Here is a 5,216-nt window from a genome sequence, read left to right as displayed (position 1 = left end):
AACAAATCTTGCGTATTTCAGAAAAAAAAGAGAGGTTCTGGTATCAGGTCGGCACTTATTGGCCGACATGATACCACTGAATCCTTGCCAACACATAAAATATCTTGGAGTCCCGTAATCTGAGAGTTGTCTCAGAACTGCGGAATAGTTTTTCGACAATGCGTCCCCACTAGCCTTAGCCCAGCTTGCTGTACTATTGCAGCAAAATATGCTCCAATTTACTGCAGTAGTGCACCTTCTGCTAATAGATCACCTCAGCAAAGCAAAGGCTAGCTTGGCCCCTCATGTGCAAAGAAAACCACTCTGCAGCATCTTGCTACTGTGACATTAGCCTTCTTACTCCTTTTTTATGAGGGCGGTCGTGGGGCCATCCCCGAGAATGTAAGAGCTATAGCTCTTACATTCTCGGGGATGGCCGCACGACCGGCACACAAAAGTATTGTGTCATGAATAGCTGCAGTGCTTCTGTGTTAGCATCCATTGGACAAGTCTGCGTGCACTTTCATGAATAATAAGCAAGAAAAAGACATGCGGTCTTAGTCGCTTCACAACCTGTGACAATTTGTCGGACCATTTTTTCAATAAACAGAGGTGATTGCCGATTGCAGAAAGCAATTCGCTGGGTGCAGATTACTCCCTTCAAGACGCTGCTCATTATTTAAATTTTAAAAAAATATTTATGCACTTAAGTAACGTATCCTAACTTCAAGAAAGCAATTATCAAATATAAAACATCAACGCATAACTGTTTGAATGCACGCACAAAATTCCCACAAAATTTCTTTACCGTTGTAAATTGTAACATAAAAGTACCTGGATTACGAAATAACTGCACAACGGATAGTGGAATCAGTTTTTGTTTCGAAAACCAACATGTTAACAGAAGAAAAATATTTGTGGCAAAATGCAATGAATGAAAATCTTGGAGGTCGTGGTGCCAAGCCCACTGTTTTGAAATGCTATTAAAACTGTGTTCATTAGTCGTAAAAAGAAAGCATCGCATTTGCAACACGAAGAGTGGCCAATTCACAAAAACAAAGGAATTACTGCAAGGCATAGCGCATTCTCAGAAAACCTTCTTTGATGCTGCATATGCAGTTGAGTTCATAGCTCTTTAAGGGGTTAATATCAGGTAAAATACCTCACAGATAATTAATTTTAGTCAGCTGTTTTTGCCTATTTTTCTAATAATTTCTGCATGCCATGCAGCCTGATCATGTTATGCCAGGTGACCATAAATAGAATCGCGTTTCTTGCAGAACTATCTGTTAAGTCTAAAAATATGAATTGGCAATCAATAGATGATCAAGCAGCCTTTTTTGATAACTCTGTGCATCATGTACAAAGAAAACTGTTCCTGAAGCTATCCCACACCACACTGCTTTCAAAACAACCGTGATAGGCTGCCTGCCATTGAGAAGTGTAGACAGCATTCACATCATTGCTAAGACCACATTACGAAAGTGAACCAGAGGGAAATTGTATATACATACTTTCATAGCAAGATATGTTTCAGTTATGTGAAATCAGAACCAAAATCAAGCAGGATATCCAAGTTTTGTGATTCACCTGCAAAGCAGGCAGGAGGAAACAATTTGGCACGTCTCTGAAGAAAGGTGCGCACTTGTAACAGCAGCAGTTTGGCATCAGCTGTAAGGCCCATTGCCACCATGCATTTGACCACCTGCCTAATCACTAAGTACTTGCCTGTGTCCTCGATGTGTATTGTGAAAGCACACAAGAGCTCTCTATGCTGGCTCATCACTTAACAGTTATAAATGACAGACACAAGTAGGAAGAGAAATGACTGCGCCCTCTCCTTCACAAGGCAGGGCAGGAAAAACACTGATGACATGATCATGATTTCTGAAATGAGAAAAACCCCGACTTGCATTTTCAGAACAGTGCCATAATGAGCAATGACAATATATTATTGAAAACTTCAATTCTATATTTATTTCAAATTGCGATGCAACAAACACAAAAATGGTTAATTGACTAAGACGCATGTAGCTAAGTCCTAAAGTGCTTGAAGAGCTTGCATTGATCTGTTACCAAATAAGTTGCTAATAAATGCAAATACATCATTTTGGCCCTATTTGGCACTATGTACTGTGCTTTGGCCTTTCAGTTTATTTTTGTTACCTTTTTGTTCAAGCTATGAAGAGGATCCGAGTGTCTCTTCAACAGTGCGAATCATTTCTTCGAAGTGCCGTTTTTTCCTAGCAACTTCCAGCGTTTTTTTTTTTTTCTGAAATGCTTGAGAGCTCGCTTTTAAGCTTCTCACCTAGTTAGATGTTCGTTATCAGACAGAATTCCATGTGAACATGAAAAAACGGAACCGAGGGAAACATCATGCGTGTATGTTTTTTTTTTAACGCTGATGTAGCACACAAAGCAAATCAACAAGGTTTGAAGGCAAGCCTCAGCGTGCTAGCCATTAATAAGAGTAGAAAGGAAGCTCCAGGGTGCAAACTAATGCTTTCACAAAAAGACTTCTCTTCGCAGTTAGTTCAAAATGCCAGGCTAATGCCACAAGTCAGCATATTCGCAAGTAATTAAAAACACATGCAAAGCAGCTTGAACGCCCACTAAGCAGGCAGTGCTGAGAAGGTAGCGAGCTCTTTTGTTCAGCTGCAGGCCTTTTTAAGATGAAGCAGCTTGCGCATTAGCATGAACCCCATAATAGTACTCAGGCTTTACTCTATTAAATCATTGCCTTTCGCTTTCAGTACAACAAAGCGTTGCTTTTCACCGTAAACCATGTCATTATATTGCTAACTTGACAGATAGGTGGCACTATTCCCCTTCCCAAAAAGATGCTCTGCCACTACTTTGATGCTTACAAAGTACAGTGATGCGTAAGGGATGTTAACTGTGAATCTTTCGAGACTCGCGCAACTCCGACACTGAGAGTTTAGCTGATATTGTGCATTTTATACACATTAAGCCATACTATACGTGGTTGAGTCGTCATGTACTTCTGTTGTGACTCTTTGCTCCTTTTTCTACCTCTCTTTCCTTTCTCTTTGACCCTTAACTTGATTGTGAAGTCGTTGGCATTACAGCAATGCTTTTCATTTTTCGATGGGGGAATAACCCCACCTAGCATTGCCACGTGGTGCATAGGTAAATTGGAAGATGATGTTGTGCTTGCTCTATTACGTATCCTCTTGCTTGGCTGCTTGTAATCAAACTACCTAACAAATACGTGAAAATGTCGTTCACGAAGGCAGCCTAGTTTCAATAGTATCGCGTCAACTTTTGTCTTTGATCTCTAAGCACCTTCAGGTGCCATAGCAAGCTTTGATGTTGCGCATTACTTGGGACTACCGCGCAGTAGCAACATGGGAGAGACGAGAAAAATTAGCTGAGTTTTAACTATTGCTGAACCTGGTTATAGAGCGAAAGCTGTGGTGTATCGAGCAAGTAGATGTGGCTTGGCGTCTGTAACACTGAGTGCGTTCGCGCACTGGATGGGCAGCACGCCCACCCTGCCAGCTGAGCAGGTGGCGGTTAAGTTAGTGGTTGATCGTGAAAGGTTGGTCACCTAATGAATTCTGTGGCCTATTCTACCGCCCTCTATTGGCCAATTGAATACTTAAGTGGTGCGACACCATGGTGGACCACATATGGTAAGGCCTCGAGCCACATTTGCCCTCTGGCTCACTAGAAGATTAACCGGCAGCCACATGGCGAAATCGGCTTTATCTAGCGTAGAGAAGCTTTCACTTCAAAAGGGTGTAAACACTTCACCGCCTGTGTTTGCGTCCTTTTCACGTCTCGTCCATGCTACTACCGCGTTCTAGTCCGAAGTGTACAGAACCAACTAGCCAGCCACTATGCTTTATCCACAATGCAGTTCTGCAACACCATTATTTTTTTGTATAGGAGAGCCAAGTTATTTCCAGCTAATCCACCTGGTTTAATATAATTTTCACATTACATTCCATATACTGCAAAATACATCATTGACTTATGACAGCAACTGCGACACACCAAGCATAATAGACAAGAATTGCAGTAAATGAAACAAAATACATATCTTTATTTCTTGTTTTAAAGAATTATGGCAATGCGAACAAAGAATAGTTCAGCATGTCTCATCACATTCTCTTTAAAAACCTATCAAAAGCAAGATGTGCAATGCAAGACACAAAGCAGCTTTTCACTATTAAATGGATCAGCCACAAAACAATCTCAGGCACCCAGTGGCTATATATGGCCCTAATAGCTGGCATATCTCATCACCTATGTTCAAATTTGGAGCACAGCAGCCATTTCACACTTGACTTGAGGATGCTAATATTCCTTAACCAGGAACAGATGTTGATGGTAAGCAATGTTATGTCTTTATTTGAAACATCCCTGGATGCTCCTGTTCCATTCAGCTTTTATTCAAATGTTTGGGGGGGGGGGCAAGTAGCTTTGTAATAAGGGAGCAATTACTCATTAGCATCTACCCAAATGTAGTCATATGGCTACAAAGGAAAGCTATATAGCTTTCTCAGACACTTCCCAGTTGAAGAAAAATTCGTCCCGGTCTGGGGTTCGAACCTAGGACTACTGCGTATCAGGGGCAGTCGCTCTACCAACTGAGCTAACCAGGACGGCCAGCAGATCAGCAGGCAGGGAGATGGCTGATTGATCAACAACTCCACTCCTTCTTTGAGCTGTTGATCAATTCGCTGTCGTACTACCATCTGACCTGCGGGCCACTGTGGTTAGCTCAGTTTTTACAGAAACTGCGCAGGATAGGTGGTGCCCCGAGGCTTGAACCTTGGACCAGGACGAATTTTTCTTCAACAACAAAGTGCCTGAGAAAGTTTTCCTTTGTAGAAATATGGCTGCTTTTGGGTGGATGTTATTGATAATTACTCGTTATTACAATCTGTTTTTAGCTCTGGCCGGTGTCAGAAAGAAAATATTTCTTGCACGCTTATTTGTTAACTGCCTTTTTTTACATATTAAATGCGCCAGTTTTTTCCATTGTTCTGCTCCCTTTCACAGCCGCATGTTGTCTCTTTGTCCATTTTCATATTTAATCAACATGCCTAGCAAGACAGCACCCTTTATTCCTGCCTATAGTTCAGGTTAGCCATTTTGGTCACAGGAACCCAAGACACATAAGCACCATCTGACGACCAGTAACTGCTGAAATAAAATTGGCAGCCCATGGGCATCATCTATGGGAAATGCTATCAAAGTAACTTGTA

The 5,216-nt window shown here is 41.6% G+C and overlaps 1 non-coding gene across 1 annotated transcript; it reads right to left on the bottom strand.

Annotated features, from left to right (window-relative positions):
• Positions 1-4,536: 4,536 nt before the first annotated feature.
• TRNAQ-CUG (transfer RNA glutamine (anticodon CUG)) lies at positions 4,537-4,610 on the bottom strand. The gene has a single exon. It is a non-coding gene; the product is annotated as a tRNA-Gln (tRNA).
• Between the last annotated feature and the right edge of the window lie 606 nt (positions 4,611-5,216).

The sequence above is a fragment of the Amblyomma americanum genome, chromosome 1 (genome assembly GCF_052857255.1).
Source record: "Amblyomma americanum isolate KBUSLIRL-KWMA chromosome 1, ASM5285725v1, whole genome shotgun sequence".
In the NCBI taxonomy this organism is placed as follows: Eukaryota; Metazoa; Arthropoda; class Arachnida; order Ixodida; family Ixodidae; genus Amblyomma; species Amblyomma americanum.
Note: the sequence above shows the minus strand (reverse complement) of the source record. Positions and strands in the feature narration are given on the sequence as shown.